General features: G+C 39.8%; 1 protein-coding gene across 7 annotated transcripts in view; it reads right to left on the bottom strand.

The window, feature by feature from the left end:
- Gria3 (glutamate ionotropic receptor AMPA type subunit 3) overlaps window positions 1-26,210 on the bottom strand; it is a 274,362-nt gene that overhangs the window by 232,631 nt on the left and 15,521 nt on the right. The window lies entirely within an intron of this gene.

Genomic DNA, 26,210 nt, shown 5'->3' with positions numbered 1-26,210 from the left:
ATCTCTTCTTCTTTAGTTATTATTGACACACACACACACACACACACACACACACACACACACACACACACACACCACTTGGCAATGGACCACCTTTATGGGAGCTCATTCCTGGAGGAAACCGATTCTCCACTTAGCAGCAATTGACCTCTTCACCCAAGGGTAAGCCATTGCAGAATTTCACCTGTTCATGTTGGTATGTCAACTGGTGTTTGTTGAGAGTTCATGTGTGCATTTCCCCCTCTTTATCTAGGAGATGCCATGTAACAACGGGATTCTGCTCCTCTAGATCTTACAATCCTTCTGCCCCTTTTTCCACATCTTAGGTGTATGGGGTTGCATTGCAAATATATTAGTTGGGATTAGACACTTCATTTCAATTGCTGATTACCACGTATTTCCAACATTATGTCCTCAAGAGAGGGGTTACTATCTAGCAGCAGGCATCCTGGTCCTCTGGCTCTTACAATCTATCTTGCCCCTCTTCTTTGATGTTCCCTGAGCCTTAAGGTAGGTCCTGTGTTAAAGATTTATCAACTGAGGTTGAACACCCCGTAATCACTTAGTCTCTGAATTTTGAATAGTTGTGGTTCTCTATAGTAGCCTCCACCTATTACAAAAAGAAGTTTCTTTGATGAGGGGTGAGAGCTACACTTATCATGATTTCATATTTTATTAGAATTGCCATGGGTATAGGGAAATCATATATACTTTTGTTTGAATTTTTGATTTCCCTATTTTTAGCTTCATGTGTAGGGAAAAATCTTTTTGAGTCTCATTCTCTTTGTCTAATGTGAGGATAAAAATACTGACAACAGCCTTTCTATACTTTCTCCTCACACCTTTGGTCAAGGCTATAAAGAACAGGGTTTCCACTATGGCAGTAGCCTGTTATTAGTCAAGAAAGAAAGTTTAGATCTGCCGTGTCCTGAGGAGTCTTTCACATGTGTGTCCTAGAATGCTAATACTATTATCTCAACATTGTCCTGTATTTCCATATCTATCATTTGCACATAAAGAGTTTTGATTCATTTGGCACCTTTTAAAGTACCTATGCATTTCTTCCCTGTGATCATCTTTACCCTGAATATTTTCCAAATGTTATGCTGCTGTAATATAAATTATAGAAAGCATCATGGTTTTTTGTTTTTGTTTTTGTTTTTGTTTTACATTATAGATACAAACTAATGCTGTATTAACCTGCTGTGACATGGTCATTTGTAACTTGGATCCTATTATTTGTGTGTCATCTTGCTTTTCTTTAGAATGAAATTTACTTATTTATAAGATAAAAAGCCAGGCTTTGAACATAGCAATGTATTTTATCATAATTTTTATCCCTTATCATTTTACTTGCAGGAAATAATATCCACTTTATAGGACTAAAGAAACTAATGAATGTGAAAATACTGGACACATAATAGATGCTTGATCAAAGCTGATTTTCATGTTCCCCCTGAGTGTTTCTAAAGACAGACAATATATTTTTGTACATTTGTAGAACATTTGGATGTTCAAATGTTTTTCTTATCTATAATAATATTTTCTCCTTATGCCAACCCATAAGGCAAGTAGCTGTGTCACCATATTTTATAAATGAGAAAGCTAAAATACAAAGATGTGCCATTCTTAATGTTACCAAGAGAGTTAGGAGGGCCAAAGCTTGGGAGGCTGAAGAGAAGGCCCAGTGGTTAAGAGCAATTGCTGCTCTTGTTGAGGACGTGGGTTCAGTTCCCAGCACCCACATACTGGGAAGCTCAAAGCCACCTGTAACTCCATTTCCAGGGGATCCTTTTACATTCTTGTGGTCTCTGTATGGATCTGGATTTACATGGAGCTTGACAATACACCGAGGCTCACACACAGAAAGAAAAACATAATAAAATAAATCTTTTTAAAAAAAAGTTCAATTCAGATTTTCCAAATTCGGACATAGGGCTTTTGTTGAATCTGTTTGTCACAGAGGATCCAGTTACGTTAGTGCAAAGATGACAGTAGCAGAGGTACATTAGGAGAGTGAGACTGTTGCCAAGAAAGAATAAAGGCATCCTTTCTTGAGATACAAATAAGGACAGCCAGCACAGTATCTGTCCATGTGTGTTCACCTCTATCACCACCATTTGAATCTCTGAGACATTTGATTCGAGAAGGATTCACATGATCGTTATTCTTCCTCACCTTTGTTCACTAACACCTTTCCAAGGCAATTTCTCAAGATCTCTACAAGGGAAGAATATGAATGGTTTGCCTCGACCTTCCTGGTAGAGTGAGGTAACTCAACAGCTCAATTTGCCCCTGCCGTGGGCTGTTTGTTCTTCCTTTCTCTTCCTTCCCCACTCAGTAGACTGACTCATCATATGACCTTGAACAGAGGCTTTTGTTCTAAACTCAGCACTTGAAGCACAAAGCTAAGAATATGGACCTGCTCCCAGGGTGCTCAGGTGGACTAGATAATTTCTGCTTTTCAAATGTAAAAGATTTTCTAGTAAGTCCCATGAGACTGAGGATCCCCTGAGGTGATGTGACAGGGGGCTGGCCCATAATGCCCACAGCCTGTGTCTCCTGTCCCCATCTGAGTCTAGGCTGCCTGCCAAGTGCTATTTTGGAAACAAGGCTCAAGTCGTCCATCTTTTGAAGGTCGTCGATGTTCTGCTTCATAGAAACGCATGGAGCAGAGTGTACTGAGACAAATTTCAGTGTCAGCGCTACAGCTGTAATCAAAGTGATGGTGGTCCACAGTCATGGACACAGTCAGTACCTGCTGCTTAGTTGCCTTGACATTGTGGATGATATTCACGTGGGAAGGCGCAAGAAGCAAGTCAGAATAAGTTCCAGGAATAGCCTTAAAGACTGTGCCAGGCATCACCCTATTAGTCACTGGATCTTGTGTAGGTCTGGAGATATCAGAGTAGAGTCTGAAGCATCCAATGGCTGTTTACCAGCTGTTACGGGAGTGCTTAATATTTTAAGAACTGCTGTCCCTTATTGCTCAATTTGGCTAAAGATCAGTATTTTGCTTATTTGTGGAATGAATGCATCAGATTATCATTACTGGAATGGATTTCATTACAGATTGATTTAATGAGGTGTCTATGATATCGCACTTCCCATATAAATGCCATATTTTAGTAATGCAGTTGTTGGATAAAGTAGAATCTACATCTTCGGGTTTTGTTTTATTGGAATGTTTCTCTCTCTCTCTCTCTCTCTCTCTCTCTCTCTCTCTCTCTCTCTCTCTCTCTGTGTGGTGTACATTCATGTGTTAATGCAAGTATGTGAGTGCTTATATATGTTTGGCTGCATATGAATAAGTGTGAGCATATAGTGGAGACCTGAAACTAATGTTAGATGTCTTCCTTGATTACTCTCCATATTATTCATTGAGGCATGGTCTCTCAGTTGAACCCAGAACTCACCAATTTGGCTAGTATAGCCACCCAGGTTGATTGAGGGATCATCTATCTCTGCCTTTGGAGTTCTGGAATTAAGGGGGACTGCCAAGTTCAACCAACACTTACATGAGAACTGGAGAGCTGAGCTTTAGTGTTCACTGAGCTTTCTTCCTAGTCCTGAGGCCTGCTTCTGGATCTTTAAAAATGTTTTGGGGGTAGAGGCTGAAGAGAGAGGTCAGCAGCTAAGAACACTTGTGCATCTTACAGAAGACTAAAGTTTGCTTTCCTGCACCTACATGATGGCTTACAACAATCTATAACTCCAATTTCAGAGTTTCTGGTACCCTCATCTGTCCTCCAGGGGCACTACATGCATATGCTGTGCATACATACATGCAGGCAAAATACAATCTATATTTAAAAAACTAAAAAAAAAAAAAATAGATAAAAGAATTGAGGGCCAAAAGTTAGGAGTAGGAACATTTCAAGACATTAGTAAGGAAAAAATAAAATACCAATTGAGTAATCTCTGTTTGCCTTGGATAGACACGTCAGCAAAGAAAGGCACAAGTTAACAAAAAACAAAGCAAAAATGCGAAGCATTATTTGGTAATGGACGTGGGGCAAGAGAAATAGATTCCCATTGATTTACGCATTCTTTGTAAGCTGGAATGAACCAAAGCCCCTCCTACCCTATATTTAGGGAAAGAAAGTCAGCCATTTCTACCATGTGATAAAAAGATGCATCAGTAATTTCCTTGTTCATCACTATTATTGCCCCACGCCTAATACACACCTTCCTTAAAATACTACCTAGAAATGTATTTCTTGTTTACCAGGCAGCTCTAATGTGAAGGGCCAGGGATTTAAGTTGTTATTTGGCGTGACAAATTTAACTCATAACCATAGCTCATAAGTCTCCCAGCTGTTTCTTTGGGAAGCAGGAATCAGGATTCTTAGACAAGGGACAGAATTTTACTATTGAATGCGGCAAAGAGACAAGGAACTGCAGACTGTGAAGGCATCCTTAGCCACTTGGGCTGAGAAAAACCTAAGGGGAACCCTAAATTCCCAGGAGAAATGAGACTCAATGACAGGAATATGGGGAGGCTAAGGTATAAAATAGACATGGGGAGGAAACCAGAGACAAGTGTAGTCCTACCCAGGCAAGTCCAATTTGAGATCACAGAGATTGTAGCTTTCTTTGTCCAGAGACGTCTCATTAAAAAGCATCACCAAATGCTTTCCTGGTCTGGAATTTAGAACTCGTGACTAGATGCCTTTCCTTGAAAACTCAGTTGTGATTGGGCACAGTATGTTAGGGAATCAGATCCATCATAAGTCAAATGCTTTCCTTAGTAGTCAATAGCTTCGAATATACTGTATCATAAATGTCAGCTATATAACTCATCCTCAATCATCTCAGGACAAAGCTCCCATTGCTAATCATTAACTGTGTTCTTTTACCAAAGCCATGCCCTCTACTCATGTCCAAGTACCATATTCACAAGATGGGGCCATGGGTAGGTCTTGCAGGTTATATACTCTCTTATCTAGCACCTGTGGAGCAGTATAAGGTTCCCTCCCTTCTTCTTTTTCTTTTGTTTTGCAGGCAATTTTCATCATAAAGTAAATTGTTTTTAAGAATTTCTTCCTCACAATTTGGAATACAGCTAATCCTCTTAACTCCTGTATTTACTTCTCCCACATCGAGTGATCATATTACAAATTAGCAGTTTACAATCTGCTGGTAATAGTTCAGGTGAAGTTCTTGTGTTTTGAGGCCTATGTAAGAAGGTTTCTTTTGCACCAGGGTTTTAATTTGCATTTAGGTTTTTCTCAAAGTTGTTAGTAGAATGGCTACTTTATGCTTAACCAAGGAGGGAGGGAGGGATTGCTAAACAGAAACTTGAATGTGAAGTTCTGCAGGATCTTTCTCTCTCAGATCCCTCCTTCATTGGAAATCCTTTTCCTGTGTACACTCTTTGGAGTAGAAGTACTCTGTTGCTAAGAGACAGCTGTTTAATTGACAATATTTGACCCTGGTGGGGACTACACTGACTCATGAATTCTGCACTGGCCCAGATCAGTTATAATGAAATGACAAGGCAGAGCTATGCTAATGAAGGAACCATTGCTTTGAAAGACAGTGGGATACTGGGAAAGATTTGAGAGAGGTGAATTTGTTAGGGGTTAGTGGTTACCTGAGAGTGGTGTAGGAAATGCCTGCTTATCTGTCATCATTGAGGGCATCTTTGAGCTGGAGAGCACTTAAAGTGGGACATATGAAGGATAGAGAGCACCTGCTTCCCTCTTTTGCCAATGCAGAGGAAAAGTAGTTTGTCTTTTCTGTTGTATCTTCTTCCCACCACCCCCATTATCAGGATGCTCCAGGTTCTTACAGAGCTTTTGCCTTGGCTGCTGTGCTAGAGGTCTGGCTCTTGGGACTGGCTGGGCTTTCTCAATTCTCCTGACTCATCCTGCAGACTCACTGTCCTCTCCAACGACCTTCTAAGGGCCCTGAGAGCTCATGGCCTTGACTTTGCTGGCTCAGGGAGGTCTCTGATTAGGGGGGGGTTGCTGCTGACCTATGCTATAGTTTTGTTGGCTTTGCAAGATCTGAACACTGTTTGTTCTGCTGGGAGGGTGGCATTGCAGAAAGGTCTGTGGTCCTATCAGTACCTTTTGCCCTTTGACAGCATCAGAAAGTACTAAAAATCTATTTGAGGATTCAAATCAGAAAGGAAGGAAGCACAGTTGTACAGTTAATTCTAGGCTGAATGGCTGGGATTTGACTAAGCTTCATACCTCACTAGGTACTCTTAAGTGTTCATTCAGTTATAGCTCTTCATTGTAGTCTCTCCCTATACACAATTCTGGAGGGAAATCAGGGGGGAAACAGTGTTTGCTTAATATAAGCCCTGAGCCTGGCACTCCCTTTCCTGCTTAAGAAACAACGCTTGTGCTCTTCACACAGAGTCATCTTTAACTATGACATGGCTTATCCTCAATGGTGATGGTGGTAGAGTCTTGAAACACCATGAAAGTCTAGTCTTGCCTCTCCAACACTGTTCTCCCTCCCCTCCATCTCTGAGGAGTCCTAACCTTGTTGATTCCCAGACTGGTGGCTACGAGAAGAAAAGCAAGTGGAGAGGGGAACTGCAGCAGCTTTCTTGAGTTTGTCCCACTGACTGAAGTTGCTGAAGACTCAGATGGGAGCATTTCTAGTCAAGCATATCTAGAACTGACCCTCCATCCGTTTTCCACCAGCCTACTCTCAGAACAGAACAAATAATGGCTAAAAAGAGGAAGAAAGGCTAGGAAAGCTCTATCCTCAAATTAGCCTGACCACTCATTGTCATACAATTCTGATGAAGTCAATGCTTTAATAAGAATGACAATGATCTCCAAATCCCTGGGAAAGGTACAGAGGTTGAAGTGGCTGGAGACTTGGAAATCACTTAGTTTTGACTCACCTAAGGTTTTCTATCTTAGAGAAAAATGGACAGGAACCTAAAGAAAAAATGATGGGAGGGAGTGTCGGATTTATCTGTTTGTTTTAAATACATTCCTGTGCTCTGGAGGTGTGCCTTCATCAGTGTTTTCCCTCCTGGAGGGCAGAGGTCAACCTCTGTTGTACTGGTTTTGTCCTATGTGTAGTACAGCACCAGGCACAAAAGCACAACGCAGCCTGTGACTGGCTCTGTGCTGGTTGCTGGAACTGAGCCTTGGAACTGCAGCCCTAGGTTAGGTTAATGTCTATTTTGTGCTGGTGTTGTTTTCTGGGTAGATAAAGATGACACTGGATGTCCCTGGGCTCACTGATTTTTCTTAACTGTAATGCAGTTTCCATTCCTTTTGCTGACCTCTCTGACAAGCTAAATCTCTTTCTTGGGCCCCCACCAACTGCCACAGCTAGGCACACTCACTTTTGTTACCATTCTTCTTGGAGCAACTTGAGGGCAGGACTTGTCCTTTCATCTCTATGGCCCCCAGTCCATGTTGTTTTTTCGCTAGTGGAACTGAAGAGCTAGTTCAATGCCCTGCACTTGCCCTTGGATTACTAACATTGGAGTTCATCAAAGGATACTGTCCTCAGAAGAGAATAGCTGCTCCAAGCCCAGCAGCAGAATGTCCGGCCTACTTGCTGCACTAACAAAGCTGCCATCACAGTGCTATGCCAGGAGAAAAGAGGAGGGGAAATAGGTAGGCACATATTTTAAGCTCCATATGTGAGATAAAAGTGTGGTGTGCAATGCCTCATTTAGTTCTAAACGGGGCTTTCTGAGAAGAAACTAACACAGAGTGCTGAAGTGGCTTTCCTGAAGTCGTACAGGGCAACTGCCCATCTATGGCTCCCACTACACTCTGAGGCGACTGAAGAATTGAGGTCTTGTTCTGTGTATAAATTCTGCACCCCAGTTACATGATGGCAAACACTTCACAGTGTAGCAAGCTGTTCTTTTTGTTGTCGTTATTGTTTTGGGTTTTTTGTTTTGTTTTGTTTTGTTTGACTGCTTAGATGGTAAAATATCAAGCATCAAAATGGAGTCACCAGGCAGTTTTCCTATTTGGAATTTGTTTCGTTTCTGGTCAGCCTTGCTAGTGTAGCTATAATGATGACCCTCAGCTGCGGAACCTTTGGAACAACTGATGGTTATTTCAAGATGGCCTATAGCAGTGTGTGTGGGTTACTTTAGAAATCCAGAAATCCAGGAGCTCTCCTGACAGAGACAGGTAATAGATGTCACTTTCCCAGGCCACTAAAAATACTGAGAAACATGGGTGCATAGCAACACATTCTCCATACTCTAGATAATTAAATAATACTTAGTAGCTATGAGTTAAGAATGAAGTTGCTTAATTTCTTTCAAGGACTTCTTAGTGTGCTTAATATGTTCATGTGTATTGTGATTGTTCAAGAGGAGGTTGTAGTATGTAAATTCATTTCATGGGGTCTTTTAATGTCATGAGTGTGCCCTTGCATAGTATGAAAATAAATTCATCTTATTTATGTTTGAGCATCCCAAATTCAGAACATGAGGCCCAAGAGTTTTATCACTGCATGCGATTCACAAACTTAACTGTGTTCCAAGTGATCTGGAGCACTTGTTAGAATGCAGATTTAGAAGTTGTGCTTTCAGAGGTTGTGCTTGAGAACCTGCTATTTTTAACAATCGTTTCAAGGCATTCCAATGAGAAATGCTGACATAATGTTTCTGTTTGAGCAAGCTGTTAAAGCAACTGAAAGTGGAGGGACCGGATTCTTGTCCTATAGAGAACTAATGGTACAGAAGTGTTAATTCATCTTCTCCAAAAGCTACCTTGATGGATATTTCTGGAGCATGGCTTCAACCTGTTCCTACTCTCTGCTCTGAACGATAAAATTGATCAGAATGCTAAAGACTTGTGTTCCATAGGATTTAAAAAAAAAAGAATCTGTGCACAGTTTACTGTTGGCAGTAACTTTGGACTGACTTTCATGATTAAGATTTTGGCTTCATGAAAACAATTGGGAATTAAAATACACTCATAAGTTTATTTGTACACTTTTAAAGTCTCTTACTTTGTAGTAGAAAGTGTCACAACTTCAGTATAAAACCTGTCTGGATTAATACCCTAGTTCTACTCTCGCTAGTAATAAGACCTTGAGAAAACTTAACTTCCTGTACTCTTCCTTCTTTCATCTATAAAATATTTCTAAAAATAACAGCCCCATAAGGCTGATGAGAACAGTGAGTGAATCGACTTACATAAAGTACTTGGCCCAGTTCCTGGCACATGGTACATGCTTACTAACTATTGTTTCTTCATAATAAACAATTAAAACTATTCTATGCTGAAGTCATTCTGTCTGAATAAAGGGATCCTGTAGACCTGTATATACTCTCACTTTTGTAGGTTCAATGTCCCTTTTTATAAAATGGGACCAACAGTAGATCTGGTTTCATAGAGTGCTGTATGGATTTAAATGACATTATACAAGAAAAAGCATTTAGCAAATGCTTGACCTAGCATAAATCAATGTTTAATAGCTATTATTACTGATATTATTTTTATCCATTTTCTCCTTAACAATACAAAAAATTCCCCAAACTAATTAAAAACTAGTATTGCTTTAGATGAGAGAGTGTTGAGATGATTTCTTGTTTTTACAAAAGTTATAAGTAATTAGTAATTTGTGCCAGAAACTTAAATAGAACTTTTGGCACATAGCAACAAACACTTGGTCGTTGGCGCTAACCCACCTGGAGCTCTTGATGGATAAACTGGCTTTTTGTGAAACCTTTTAAAGTCTGAAATTGTGACAATGCAATATAGTAAAATTGACCTCTAAGGGTAACATCACAAGTGCCCTAAAGATGTTTAGAAAAAAGTAAACATTACTTTAAAATAAGACCATAACACATCATTTTTAAAAGTAGAAAATTAAGATTTCTGATATAATAACAAAAGATAAGATATCAGGAATATTTTAGTTTACAATTGCAAGGTAGTATTTTTTAGATTTATTTATTTTTATTGTGTGGTGTATGTGTGTGTGCTTTGCCTGCATGTACATTTGTGTGCCATAAGCATGCAATGTGGGTAGAAGCCTAAAGAGGGCATCTGTTGTGGACTATTATTTTAACTGGGCGAAGATGGGTTACATTTGCTGATGCTGCCTTTGTTAATGTTGTAAAGCTATATTTGTTTGTGCTGCATTTGTCAACTGGGCTCAGAGAGGCAGAGTTAGTAACTGGTTGACAGGAAGTAGCAAGGAGGAGTTTAGCATAGGTTTTTATGGGGGAGGGGCAGGGTGGTGTGGAAGGGAGGGGCTTCCTGGGCTCACCAGGTAAGAAAGAAAGTTGGCCAATTGCTATTCTTAACTCTCTGAGCTTGCAGGTTTTCACCCTAGCCTTTGAATCTCCATTTTTATTAGACTGATAGAGATTTAGTTAGAACTACTTTTAGCAGCAGCAACAGAGTCATTGTCTGGGCAAACAGAATTCCCCCCAGGCTTCGGCCTTAGCTCTGGGCTGCTAGTAGTTTAAAGCAAAGCCACTGTAAGGAAGGCATAACAGCACACATCAGTTCCTCTGGAACTAAACTTGCAGATGCATGGTTGTGAGTCTTCATGAAGGTGCTGGGAACTGAACTCAGGTCCTCCGAAAGATCAAAAAAAGCTCTTATCTGCTATACCGTCTCTCTAGACCCTCACTGTGTTAGTATTTGATGACAATTCTGGCATCATTTATTTTCTAGACTTTTGTTTTTCCTAGAGACCTCAGGCTCAGTATTCCCCCCAACAGTCACTCATGGTACCACCATTTCAAAGGTAGTGACTTTCACTTAACAATGTGAAGACCTTCCAGGGCATTGTTGAAATATGTATGAAAAATAACTTCGTGCAGTGTATTTTTAAATCAAGAGCAAATTTTATTTTATTCTGACTCTTAACAATTGGTAAACCTTATATCATATATTAGTGCTTCTCTGGTAACTTGAATACCCAAGTCTATTAATTTGATTCTTCTGGCCCTGGGAAAATGCTCAACAATAAAACTATATGATACAATAAAAAAATCATCCTATCTAGCAGATTTTGAGAGACACTTCAGTGGTATATGGTTTACCGGTGAGAAAGCAGTGGGGAGGGAGAAAAGGCAGAGGGGGTGAGCTCAAGGGTGTGTCATGTTGTGTATAAATTCATAGGTTTTGAATTTTTGACAGAGATCTGGGGTCTGTTGACTAAGCCACTGAGCTTCTCCTGCCGTGGGAGAGAGGGCAATATGCTATGCTGAGACACTAGCACATTTATGTTCCATGGATCATGAGAACTTAGTGCTCGGATCTTTCAAATTCGTATATTCTTTGGGGGTAAAATAGAAAGAAAGCAACAAAACCTCAGCTGCTTTTCTTATGACATGACTTGCTTTGGGAGCAGCTTAAGGACCCTTGTCCCCTCTCAACCAGCTTCCGTTAGCAGAGATAAGCATTCTCTATTTTGTACACTTGAAGTTTGCTTTTTCCCACTTGATCATTACTAAGATGTTTTACTGTGTACCCCTTGGATTCAGGAATTGCCTTATTACTGCCTTTTTTGTTGAAACAAGAAAAAGTTCTTATTCAGAGGATTTGGGGAGTGTAGGTATTAATAGTGGTAGCCAATATTTTCCTTTGTGGTCTCAAGTTCCTTGCAAGTATCGTGTATAACCCTTGATTTGTGGGTGAAAGAATAACAATCAGTAAACATTTTATAATGTATCCTTTTGAACATTTTCAAGAGGGCTCAGTAAACTACTACAATGTATTTCTCTCTAACATATAACATCAGGATAAAACTCTCAGATATGTTCTTTGTGGCTATTTGTTAGTGACATGGGTGAAATCTGGCTCTTCTACTTTGCCATGCCTTCACTTGGCTAAATAAATGTTCTCTTTTCTAAATAGCCAGATTAAATTGAACACAGAGGAGAATATCTGCCAAAATACATTTAAAAAATTATATGTAGCATAAACAACAGGATATTGCTTCAGAAAGTACCTTATGTCTATTTTTGAGAAAGACACTATACAGTGTACGGGTTTTTCAAATATGCATATGCACTGGTTGTGGTGGCACACACAGGTAGGATTTGCTGAAGGAAGCTGAGGCAGGAGAATCATGAGTTCAAATACGCATATGCAAATATAAAAGGGAAGAAAACATAAAATAAATATGTATAGACCAGCAAAACACCAGTCTTTTGTAGTTTTACACAGACATCAACAGCTAACATATACAAGAGTGGCTATAAAACACTAAAAATGTAATAGCCTGCTCTAATCAACTCAAGCATCACAGGCATATCTCATTCACTCCCAGCCACTGAATGCTTGATGTGAAAATGACATTAGATATTATCTTGTTTTCAAACCTTGGTTTTTACCGATGAAGATGATACAGAGGAAAATTAGCAAAATATAATGTCAACAGAAGCTAGGAAGAAAGTGCTTCAAAAATGAGAGTAGAGAGGAGGGAGAAATAGAGGGGCTATGGGAGTGGAGTAAAGAGAAGAATATTAAAATATTGCATGCTTCCTTTGGTGTGGAATCCAAATTTAAACACGCACATATGACATGAAGGCAAAAGTAGGACTGTTTAGATAAAGAAGGGGACTGGCTGTATGGAGGAGGATGGTGAGAAATAGCAACAGAGAGGTAAAAACAGGTAAAATACATTGATAGTATGTTATTGAAATTTCATAATATAATCCATTATTGCATGGTAATTTTTAAAATAATAAAATGAAAAAACATTGGAAAAACCAGTATGTTAAAGTACCCCTGAAGAGATTGAGGGAGACAAAGAATTTAAAAATATCCTTGGACTGGTAAGGCAGTGATTACTGCTGTACATAAAAAAGAAGCACTGGTAGATTAGTGGGGAAACTATATTGTACCAGTGAGAAAGAGAAGGTGTGGCAGGAAATGGAAGCAATTCACATAAATCCTAGAGGAGAGAGGTAGGAGAAACAAAAGTAGGAGGGTGGGAAAAAGAGGCAAGATGAAATAATAAGTTTTTAAAGAAGTGGGTTGAACATCATTTTCAGTGCTGGGGATGGAACCCAGAGCCTTACACAGGAAGTGCTCTACTACTGAGTTACACTTTTAACCCTTGTGTGTTTAAGACAAAGTCTCACTACCTAGCTCAGGCTAGCCTTGAACTCATGATTTCCCTTCCTAAGCCTATCAAGTTCTGGGATGATAGGTATATGCTACCATGACCAGCTGGAACATGTTTGGAAAAGGAAGTACAAGAGCTCGAGGCCCCAATTTTAGTGCTTTTTAAAAAATCATTAAAGATGATAAATTTGTGATTGGTTCATCTGACAAACCAAAACCTACTTCCAAAGACGGAAGAGAGAAAAACACAGCTAGGTGCAGCCTCAAACCAACATTCAGGTTAATAATAGTGTAAAAAGAAATAACAAGTGATGAAAAAAGAGGCCATGAATTTGAGGAGAGAGGACAGGGAAGAGAGAAATACTGTAATTAAAATACAATCTCAAAAATTAAAAAAAAAATGGAAAAAATAAAGGCACAGGGCAGAAACCAGAACTCAAGGCTATTATCCATCAATATTATGAGAATCCCATCCCCCAACATTTCTGTCATTATCATTGATATACATATGGAGTTGGTACCTTTTCCTGAACTTAGAATTCATACAGAAACTGTAACATTTTATTTGTTGACTCTACTTTTTACCATACTAAGGCTGAAATACAACTTGGGATCATTTTTCAAGAAAAACTACACATATTTACTGTTGGTTAGAGCTAATTAATTAGGGAAACCACCCTGAACACATAGTAACTGGACCAAATTGAGACAGGATTGAAAACATAGGATCCCTTTAAATGATGAACAAGGAAGTTATCTCTTTGTCATTGCATCTCTTCATAAAGTTCTAGGGAAGCATTTTAATTGCTTGGTGACTGATATTCTGACTAGTTCTTGAATCAGTTCTTCAGTTACCTCTATGGATGGTTATATTAGTTAAACATATTACAGGTAGTACAGGTCTGAACATCAACATCATTTGAACCCATGAGTGCTGAAGAATCACAGTCAAGGACACACACCTTAAAAGCCATTAAAATACAAAAACATTGTAGATTAGGAGCCAAAAATGTACTCAAGTCTATTGTAATTATATCTTAGAAAACATACCCCATTTTACCCTCATCAGTTGTGTGTAACAGATGATATTATCCCATACTAAAGTCTGTAAATAAGTGAGGCTTGGGGGTGTAAAAGTAGGATAGTTAGTTGTATAATGTGATTGAGTTGTAAACCCAAATTTGATTCAAACACATCCTACTAGTTTACACATTAGTGTTTTCATCCTTTCTTGCCTTCCTGATTAATGAAATACATTTCATTCTTTTCAAAGTATTTTATGTCATCAGGTTCTCTTCTCTGTGAAATATGCTCTTATGATCTGCTATACAGTCACATGTATTGTGGGTGATATGTGTATTTAGATGTTATCACATCTTCCATGGGAATTTCTCTCTTGTTTGTTTTCAGGGCAGAACAAAAGTCTAGGCCCTCCATTAAAGGCATTCTGGAATCAGGAAATGCTAGCAGGGAGAGGATAGTTCTGAATGAGCGCTCTCAGGGAGGGAGAATCTATTCAGGGCCAAAGGTCACAGGGCTCAAGCTAGCATCTGCAACATGCATCCAGGTGAGCAGTGCATCTGCTGCTGTCAAATTGGCTTTAGCTCCACTACTTAGATTAGCTTTGTTTAGGTAAATGGGAGCTCAGCAGGTTAGGAAGGGATGACCTTTAAGATTACTTCGGGGTTTCAGAGAGCCTATGATTTGATGACTCAGAGGGGAGAACCATTCATTATCCAGCGCTATGAGCTGGGACTGTCTCCAGTGATCTCCAGTGGTCACTAAGACTGCAAAACAAATCAAATGTGTGCTTCGTTCAGCCAAATCATTCCTTGTACTTCCTTGTTTAAATAGGAGAAAATCAGGATTTATTAACATGTAGTGGAGGAGGCTAAAATCATAGGACCTTTTCCATTTACAAGAGAACTGCATGGGTTTGAGGGGTAATGATATGTTACAAAGTGGGTGATGGAACCCAGGAAACCTGGCTCTTAGATTTAACATCTCCTGCAATTCAGTAACATCCCTTTTCCAAATTTCTATTTTTTCTTTAGTCCCTGGGAAGACCAGAGTCTTTCTACTCAATTCTTTCCCATTTAAGGGATTTTTCTTTTCTTTTTCTTTTCCTTTTTCTTTCTTTCTTTCTTTCTTTCTTTCTTTCTTTCTTTCTTTCTTTCTTTCTTTCTTTCTTTCTTTCTATCTATCTATCTATCTATCTATCTATCTATCTATCTGTATTTGTAGTGTCAAGTATCAAATCTAGGAATCTAGGGCCTTGTGAATGTTAGGCGAACTGAGCTGAACTCCCAACTCTAAGGGAGGAGAAGACTGTCTTTGCCTATGCCAGTCTGGGCTACTAGCTAAGACCCTGTCTCAAAACAAAAAATCAAAGAGCAAGCAAACAACTCCCGAAAATCAGCAAATCCCTAGGCTTCTCTTTGTTTGGAAGAACCATCTTCTATTGCTTGCTTTTTCAGTTTATCTCATTTCTGAGCAGCAAGAGGAAGGCTGGGTTTCTAAGGTATTTCCTTTGTGTGGTGGCTCTACTCCTCAGACCAAGAAACACTGAGTTTGTATCTGGGTGGCCTGACCCATTGAGTCCCAGCAGGGAACCCCTAACTGATGATTTGCTTTTCACCTGGGGCTTCTTTTGTCAGCACTATTACACAGACTCAGTGTGCAGAGCCGAGAGGATGGACCTACTGATTGGCATCCTACTTCCTACCCTCAAACCCAAGCTTTTCTTCCACCTGCCCGACACCTCAGCTTGATTTGCCTGATTCATTTTAGACTTGGTGGCACTAACATTTGGAAGTAGCATGTGCATTTAGCATGGTACAAGCCGCACTGATGTAGAAGCCTTTTTTGCACATAGGTTTGAGCAAATAAAGCATCCTATGATCAAAAAGAAAACAATAACTTCCAAAGATGCTGGGATTTGTGGCCCTTCCTACAGCATAGAATGGTGTTGTGGTTAAAAGTTAAGGTCCTAGAGCTGAGCTGTGTGTTCTCTGCTTTTGTGACTTACTAGTTGAGTGACATTGGGTGAAGGACTTAACTGCACCTGCTTCTTTATTTGTGAAACAAACTGAAGTTATATATGGTTGTTTTGATGACATTAAATGAATTTAAATCACTTAGAGGGTTGTGAGCTATATAGCAAGCACTATTAGCTGTTGCTATTCTTGTCAACTCTTCCTAAGAGTACCTATAAAGAAGTCATGGGAGAAATCAATGGACAGTATGGTCTTCGGCAATCGGTTGAAGCTGGCATTCTTTGGATTCCTAGACTTTTTCCAAGTTGGGACAAGGTGATTTTCCTCCTTTAGGTGTGTGTTAGCATCATCGTGTTCCCTTATCTAAATTGACGTTGAAAAATTTGTCTCACATAGATAATGATCTTGCCCACACATACATTTTCTCTAAAGAGAGGTGCAGTCCTGTTCCTGCAGCAGAAATGAATACTGTGCTGAGCACATAGAAAGTGAAGGGCCCTTGTAAATAAAGTAGCAAATTAGCAATGATTTTGCCAGCAGTTTTAAAACAAATGGATTGAAAGAGATTTCAATAACTACAGGCCTAACTTAGAGCTGCACTTGAAGCATTTAGTAAACGTGTCATTTCAGTATTGAAAACAGCATCTAATCAAAGCATGTTTATAATTAGACATCACATATAATATCTCTCAAAATTATGTTCACCAGGTGAGATGCCATTCCCTGGAACACTGAAATGGAATGTTTGTTAGGCCTTTGTTATTATTAAAAAGAACAGGTTGGGGGTGCCACGAGAGACTCAGAGAAATGAAAGTGCTTAATTTTAATTAGAGAGAGAGAGAGAGAGAGAGAGAGAGAGAGAGAGAAACACCACATAGTATGCATAGCCTGTATGGAGAACTTTGTGCCAGTAAAACCTGCCTCAAAAGGTATGACTCTATATTAATTTAAATCAGACAGACATTGGCACTGCGTTCTTTTATTTTTCATTAACATTTTGATTTAGAACAACAGATTGCTGCAGTGAGGGGACAAGAGCGGCAGCCAGTGAGCCATCTGCCGAGCATCTCACTGACGACTCCACTAGTGAAAGGAACCAGTGACTATGGAATGTATGCAAGAAGGACACACACCATTAGCTAAGTGACAGGATGAAAGATGGGAAACTTTGTCGGGTCAGAGGAGACAGAGATGGAGAAGGCAAAGCAGAGCCCATTCTGATTGGAATTTGAAAAGATCCAAGTACTTGCAGCAGGCCAATGGGTTGGCAAGCTAAAGAGGGCTTGCTTATAGGATATTCCTCTCTCTCTCTCTCTCTCTCTCTCTCTCTCTCTCTCTCTCTCTCTCTCTCTCTCTCTCTTGAGATTATAGGTGGGACAGGGAAAAGGAAAGTGACAGACTAAACACACAATAATTTGCTATGCATCACACAAGGGACATGTTTTCCAGATCAGTGACTATTCACCCCTTTAGACACACTACTTGAGACAGAAATCTTTTTTAAATAGGCCTTTTCTGGCTTTTTAAACATGGTAGCACAGTGGTGAGATGGGAGGAGTCGTCTGCCCTGGAGCAAACAATGAGAGGGTAGATTGTGTGTGCAGAATTTAAATGATGTAGGTATACCTTCTATTATCACAATGTGCAGGCATTTCTAAACAATATCAGGGGAAGAGATATTCCTCCCACCTGTGATGGACCTCTCCCATCTCCTGTTCCCCACGGTGGATCAGTGCAGTAGAATGAACACAATTCAATCTTCTATCGACGTTTCTGCAGGTTTACTGGGAATTTTAATTCCAGTATCAAATTTGTTGTCTTTGAAGTTATTTAGCCATTTCGATCTACATGTCCCTATACTAAATGGACCCACTCTGCTGGACTTCTGTTGTTGGAGAGTCTGCATGCTCTTCCCTCCCTGACAGCTGCAATATATTTTAGTATTCTGCTTTAAGAAGGACCCCATTTCAAATATACTGTCTTCGGTAACCTAGGAAATAGTCAACTTTGTCAGTCAGAGAGATGAGGAGAGAGAGAGAGAGGGGGGGGAGAGAGAGAGAGAGAGAGAGAGAGAGAGAGAGAGAGAGAGAGAGAGGGGGGGAGAGAGAGAGAGAGAGAGAGAGAGAGAGAGAGAGAGAGAGAGAGAGAGAGAGAGAGAGAGAACTGTGAAAATAGATTGAAAGTGCAGAAGTCTGTTTCTTCTGCATAATAAGGCATAGAGGTGTGAAACGCATTGTGGACAGTTTTTCTTCAAAAATCATTCAAATAAAAATAGCACTTTCACTGCCAAAAGATGACTGCTTCAATTATCTGGAAAATTAGCTTAGATGGAACTCCTCATTGCCTCATAAAGCTAGTTAAATGGAAAGGGTATGGCGAATGGGAAGAGCACAGGATTAGACCAAGGTTTGCACCCCGGTCTGACACTTACTAGGAGCATAAAATGCAGACACTATCAATATTTTCCTTGTCAACCTTCTTGTGTAATAGATTTTTTTAAACCAGATTCCATTCCTGGATTATTGAGATTTGGACCTTGAATGTTCCCCAGTGTTCCATGAATTGCAGTCTTAGTCACCTGTCTGTGGGGCTGGTGGAAGGAAGTTACTTCACTGGGAGCATGCCTTTGAAGTAGATTTTGGAACCTTGATGTCTTTTTGCCTCTCTTTTTGCTTTTTGACTGCCACAAGGTGAATAATGTTCCTCTACTTCATGCTTCAGAGATGATGTACTAAGCTGTCATAGGAACAAAAGAAAGGGACGAAGCAACCATGGATTGAAGCTACCATTGATTGTCTTAGGTATTTGTTATAGTAATGCAAAAGTGTCTAGTTCATGGACGTTCTCTTCACAAAGTGCCAGCTATCTATCATTATAGGCCCTGCTCTTTCTCATCTTCCCTCACCATGACCCCAACACACAGCTTCAGATTATCTCTATTTCTGCACTTCTTTTCCTCATCTATAATACAACGCCCCCACCTAAGGCTCAGGGGACACTGCAGAAGAAGAGGCTGGAAGACTGTACACACCAGAGGAACAGGGAGTTTACTGTGAAATTGAGTCTCCCAGAAATGTCAGAAGCTACACCCACGAAGTTTCACCACCAACACAACTGCCTAAACATGAGGCAAATGAAGAAAACAATAGACATGATATATTAATTTTTAGGATATATTTAAGTTCACTCCTAGATCCCAGTTAATTAATGGAATCTTGTCACCAAAGGTTGAGGGCTTTTTACTCAGAAAAGCCAGAGAAGAGATTGTATCACTGGGAGCATGACTTTGAAGTGGATTTGGGGACTTTGGTCTCTTTTTTGTCTCTTTATTTGCTTTTTGGCTCTCATGAAGTGAACAATATCTTTCTCTACTTTGTGCTCCAGAGATGATGTCCTAAGCTAAGCTGTCATAAGAATAAAGGGAAGGGACAGAGCAACCATGGATTGAAGGTGACCAATGGAGTTTCCATGTCAAAACTGATCCTTTATATTTGTTGCCATCCCCCCTTTCAATTCTTGAATATGTGCACGCGCGTGCGCGCACACATACACACAGCATACAAGATTTGTCTTGCAATGTTGCTAACTTTGATCTTGGCTTATCTTGCTTTCATCATTTTGTCTTGCCCCCACAGAGCAGTTTCTCCCATCCCAAAAATGAGATGGGCTCACTCTGAAAATATTTGGCTTTGCCTTGCCAAGTTAAGCTGCTTTCTTTGTTCTCCCCCCATGGTAGTCATACAGTAAGAATCTCACAAGCCAGAAGATAGTAGCAACCTCACTTGCCTTGTTCCCATTTCACAGTTTCACTTTACACCTTCAACAGGAAGGGTGAAATATTGCACCATGAACACGTGAGCCATTTCAAGGGGTCATTTTCGGGAACCTCCTCTGGCCTCCACCCTGTTGGACTCCAATGAACTCAACTGGTTCCATGGGAGGTAAAATTAACATTTACCTAAGTAGTATATTTGGAGGTTTACCTAAACACCAGCCTCATCAACAACAGTTCTCTTATCTGTCCAGTTTCCAAAATGGTCCTGATGAATATGTACACATCATTATAGGAAGCAAAACACACAAAGCCCTGAGAAGCCAAGTAATTAGCCTCTGCTTCAAAGTTCTGGCATTGCCTGGCATGGTAGCATACCCTTTTAATCCCAGTACTTGGAAATCAGAGGCAAGCAGATCTTTGTGGGTTCAAGGCCAGTGTGGTCTACATGAGGAGGTCCAGGCCAGCTTGGGCTACACAGTGAGACTATGTCTCAAACAACAACAACAACAAAATCAGTTATAGACTTATTACCTTGATATTTATTAATTTATTGATTTTAAATTTTAGCTTGATATTTATGTAGTAGATACTAAAGAAATTGCACACCAATGACAAAATAAACTGTGTATGAGGTATTATGCTGAGCATCTGGTATGAATTTCCTCATTTAATCTTGATGATTCCACTAGAAAGGAAGCAGTATTATGACTGCTATTCAACTGATGAGGAAACTTAGACAACTTGTGAAATCTCTTCCTGAAAGTGGTAGAACCAGAATCCCCCCTCAAGGCAGCTCTATGGTTTGGTTGGTTTGAAATTTGTATTTTTGTTCTTTTTCAGTGCTTTGAAATAGCTGTGTCACCCAGTCTATCCTTGAAGTTGTGACAGTCCTCCTGCCTCAGTCTCCCAAATGCTGACATTACAGGTATGCACCAGCAAGCCTGGCCATTGCTGGTGTTAAAGTTTACCAAATGTTGCCTCTAATATATGGAGTATAAAGGAGTAGAGGCCTCAGAGAGTGGGGTAAGAGTCCATGGAATACAAACTTTAGAGCATATCTGTGTATTTCAGGGGCCAGGCTTGAGTGGCACAGCAGGTGGAGTCTGGAACATCTTCTGAGCTCCTGGAAAGCTCTGAGGTCCTGAGTAAGGAATCCTTCTCAAGTGCTCCAGAGGAAGCCGGTGTTGCCATTTGAATTTAATGTTATTGAAACTAGGAAGGACTCCTGGGGTCACTTACGCTAATGACCTTATTTTCCAAATGGGAAAAGGTGAAGCATAAAGAGCAGGCAGTCATCACATAGCTGATTTGTAGTAGTAGAAGAAGGTGGTGGGACCAGGCATTGCTTTCCTTTCCGTTTTTTCCTTTTCCCTGTGAAATACTGCTCCCCTTACATGTGTGTGAGGATTTTTACTTAGAGCAAACCGGAGGTTTTAGCATCTCAGTTTGAAATAGCCAAAATAAACAACACATCTTCATGCATTCCCCCATTGATGGGAAAATACAGTCACAGTTCTGGGAGTATGCATGTTTTCAGGACTCATTTCACTGAGGCTGTCAGAGAATCTGGTTGTCCTCACTGATTCTGAGCTCAGAGATTAAAGCTATCCCCAAACAGCCTCACTTTCCTTAATAACCTATAGCAGGCACAAATGTATTGAACCTTCTCTGACAGTATTTATACTTCCTGGGATAAGGAGTTCCATATATTTACTTAGAACGGTGTAAAGTGGGCCTGACTTTGACTTGCCTGGAATTTGTTCTTTTTAAAGGTCCATGAAGGATCCCCCATCATAACATAACAGCCCTGGTCCAAAAGGTCATTTTCCCTTTTTCTTTTATCATGGTGGTTTCAAAGTTTAATCACTTACTCCAGATTCAGGAGACCTACTTTTAGTTGCTCCTTAGTTGGTAAACAACAGGTGCAAGGACTCTGTGTGATTTCTGCAGCATGATAGAGCTCTCTCCCTGCAAAGCTCCTAAACCAGGGCAGACAGACAGTCCCTCTCTGCAGAAACTGTCAGAATGACTAAGGAAAGGGAAGCTGCCTCTGGAACTGGGGTTCTTTTCTACTAGAAGGCAGAAGGGAGTACTTTAACATTGGAGAAGGGGATGAACCTTGATGGACACCATCTAGGCTCTAGTGGCAGTTAGTGAAGACAGTCAGAACTTTAGAGCTAGGAATAGTGAGACCACATTTGGGTTTATCATATTAGTACAATTCACACTCCATATTTAAATAGGCTGCCTTGTTAGATGGCATTTATAGTCATCTTTGTAGCCAGTTACTGAAAAATTCTTTTCTTGTTTTTGTTTCTCATATAATAACTTTCTGTACCGTTGAACTTGAAAAGGTTGTCAGACACAAATGTTTATTTGCTCTTGCCTTAGCTGAAACAACTAATGGAAAGAGTAAAGTGCCCAACACATATTTACCCAGCACCTAGAGCTATAAAATCCAAGGGACATAGTGAGAGCTGAGGTGCTGTTGGGGGTGCAATTCTTCACTGGTGTGGACTTCATGCTTGCTACCATAAAGTGAACAGTCTTCTGATAGTAACTGGTATACCCCCTTCAAAGAACTGGAAATCATATGTTCAAGGAATTGGCCAGTTTCTCCACTTTACCAAGTTTTTCCAAAACACATAAATGGGGAATTGCTGCAAAGACAAAAATGTTAATAATCAAAGAAATGCTACTTGCTGCCATGGTCATTGCTAAGGAAAGTTACCAGCCCCTTGGAGTCTGAGCAACTCACCTATCACCTTTCTGACTCCATATTCCCCCACATCTGGAATGCAATTGCATTTTAAAGCATAATAGATACATGATATTTTCCTTATCCTTTCATGAGATTCCGATTAATTAGTTCCTACCTATGTGGATTCTATAAATAACTAGATTGTTTCCTTACTCTTTTCCAACAGAGGTCAACTAATAAAATGCTGTAGTGAATGTTTGTGGACTCTGGGAATGTGGAAGAAGTAAGTTCTAGTCCTACTTCTGTGAATGGATCTCTCTGTCTCTGTTTCTGTCTCTTTCTCTCATTATATATAATACAAAGATGTTGGTTTACATGATTCCAAAGGTCATTTTTGTCTATAGCAGTTTATAACATTCCTTACAAAACATTTTCTGAGGCTTTCAATATTCTGCCTCATCGCCAGCATTATCTGCATCTGCTATCCTGCCTCATGACAGCTGCACACTACATCTAACTTTATACACGTCATAGTTTCCAAAGCTCTTGAAATTGGAAAAAGAACCTAAGTTCTATTTCCCTCTTAGCTACTACACAACCTACAACCTGGCATCAGTGGTTTTACTAATATTGGTCTCGGTTTCTTTATCTACAAAGTGGGGACAATAATACCTGAGCTGTATACTTTACACGAGTATTATGAAGATCAATTTAGCAAATGTATGGAAAGGTGCTTTGAAAACTGTGAAGTATATAAAGTTAGATGTAATATATAGGAATTGAACTCAGAGATTTGGCTTCAGATTATAACTACATTTTCTATATAGTCTGCCTGAGTTTTATAATATGTATCTGCCCTGTAACTTTTTGTTTTTTCTTATTTTTAGTTAAAATATAATTATATTATTTCTTCCTTTCTATCCAACCGTTCCCATAATCCCCTTGTTCCCTCTCAAATTCATGACTTATTTTTCTTTAGTTATTATTGTTGCATACACATGTATTCATAAATATATAAACACAACATGCTGAGTCCATATAATGTTATTTGTATGTGTGCTGGATAGTTTTATGTCAACTTGACACAAGCTGAAGTCATCTGAGAGGAAGGAACCTCAATTTAAGAAAATAATTCCATAAGAGTAGGCGGTAGGCAAGCCTGTAAGGCATCTTCTTAATTAGTGATTGATGTGGGAGGGCCCAGTCCATTGTGGGTAGGTAGTGTCACTTGGGGTGGCGGTTCTGGGGTCTATAAGAACGCAGGCTGAGCAAACTATGTTGAGCAAGCACGTAAGCAGCAGCCCTCCATGGCCTCTACATCAACTCCTACCTCCAGGTTCCTGCCTTGCTTGAGTTCCTGTACATCCATGACGAACAGTGAAATAAACTCTTTTCCTCCCCAATTTGCTTTTTGTTAATGGTGTTTTATTGCAGCAACAGCAACCCTGACCAAGACAAGTATGTATATAATTTGAGGGCTGAACACTTGGTATTGGATAACCTATAAAGGGGCTCATTCCCAGGAAAGACTAGATCAATTCTCCCTGTCTCAGCATTGGTGGAGCCCTGTGAGACTCCTCCTTTCCATGACAGCATGCCTATTGGTGTCATCATTATTGGGATTCTGTTGAGACAGCTGCATTGTTGGGGTAAAATGGGTACAGCTTTTCTCTTCCTTTTCTGAGGCAAGTCTTGTTGTATATCCTAGACTGACTTCAACGATCCTTCTGCCTAAGTCTTCTTAAGTGCTAGGGTTATAGGCATGTGCCACTCCACTTTCATTTTCTGCTGTGTCTGGTGGGAGAACAGTGATCATTGCAGAAAGGATAAGTCACTATTAATTACATGTTTACTATGTTTTCAAACCTGAGCTAGAATATTGATGTTACAACAAATTGGTGCATAATTGTAAACTTCTGTGAACTGAGAATGAATGTCCCTGAATGCATAAAATCTGGTAGTAGTGTTATACGTATAACTCCATATAGGGTAGTTATTTTATGTATTACAAATATGTGATAAAATAACTGTGGTATAATAAGTATAAATAGTAATTGATCATTTTTTAAATATAGGAGGTCTAGAAAAATCTCCCCAATAGAATGAAGTTATGAACCCCCCAAATGTGGTAAAAGTCAATGTTTCTTGTCTTCCCTCCCTTTCTCCCCCTTCCTTCTCCTTCCCTTCCTTTTCAGCCGGGGATATACCAGGGCTTTGCTCTCGATAACTAAATGCTCTATCACTGTGTTACATCCCCAGCTTTGATTTTTGCTCTGTGCAGCTAATTTTATTCATCTATAGTTTTGAAGTATTTTTTGAAAACACTGATCATGAATTAATTTGACGTTTAATTTCTATAATCACTAAAAGGTTGATTACATTTGAAAATTGGTTTGGGGTACTATAACTTATAAATGTGACATAATTCAAGAAAACAAGATACCAAAAAATAAAAATAAAAGTAATAGGCTGTACAGTGTTGCTTTAGTAAAGATTTCCAGTGGGAAGGTTGCAAAAGATGGTGGGAGCGACCACACTGAGAAGTCCATATTCTCATCTTGCTTCTGTCACCGGCAATGCCACATTGCCATCATCTTTGGCACATGTCTTTCTTTTTTGTCCTCACTTTCCTCATCTACAAAATGAGGTAGTTGGACTAGAAGTACTTGATATAGCTCCAAAATTATGTGATGTGTAAATGGACTCCACACCTTTAGCCTTTGTTTTGCTCACTCCTGACTATGAATCAAAGGGTAGTAATGCTGACAAGTTAACACCAGAGTCACTAAATGAAAGATATCATTAACCATGGCCCCTGAAACTCGAGCTTTACTGCATTTCTAATTGACTTGCTGCGGATTTATTTTTCCTTTCTAGCACCTATTTAAAACTGACAGGGTTGTCATTTTCGTACAGAGTGTCACTGTGCAGCAGTGAAAGCTAAGAGCAGAAGAGCTACGCTAAGAAGACATCTTGCAGAAGTGCCAAGAGTTAGGAGCCAGACTACAATCCCACTTCTGCTCTTAGCCGTGGGACCTTGGGATAGTCACTTCGTCATTGAACTCTTGAGTTCTCTTTTCTGAAAACCATGTTTAAAAAAATCTGTGAGAAAAACAGCAGCAGGCTTGTGTAATTATGAGAAGAGGAGATGAAGCTGGTGGAGCATGAATATCTTGGGACATGAAAGAAAACAACCACACTGCTCTTGGTCATCACCCAGGTTTCAGCCTGCTGGAGACAGCCTGCTGGTAGACCAAGGCCTGATGACAGGAAGGCAGAGGACAGCTTTTTCTCAGCTGCTTGCATTGTCTGGTGGTCCTCAGAACCATCCTCCCTAGTGAATCTCTGCTTATGGAATTAGATAGTTAACCTTTGCTCTGCAGAGAAGGGGACTGAAATGTGGAAAAAGTCACGCTAGCAAAATTTCTCTGTTAACCTTTTCCATATCGCCTTCTTTTGCTATTTCCAGTCTGACTCAGGCAAGTACCATCAAAAAGAGAAAAAGCCAGCCACTCAAAAGGAAATGCTCTAAACATCCATCTTGTACATATCACCTGAGACTAAAGAATTTACAAAAATAGTGCCCGAGAAAGCTCAATTGGTACTACATTTTTTCCTAGATTGTGTGAAGATGCTGGGGTTTGCTTTTTTTCTATTAAAACAAAACAGATTTTATATTGGGAGAAAGTTTGTTCTTT

The sequence above is a fragment of the Peromyscus leucopus genome, chromosome X (genome assembly GCF_004664715.2).
Source record: "Peromyscus leucopus breed LL Stock chromosome X, UCI_PerLeu_2.1, whole genome shotgun sequence".
Classification (NCBI taxonomy): Eukaryota; Metazoa; Chordata; class Mammalia; order Rodentia; family Cricetidae; genus Peromyscus; species Peromyscus leucopus.
The sequence above is the reverse complement of the archived record's forward strand: the minus strand, read 5'-3'. Positions and strand labels throughout refer to the sequence as shown.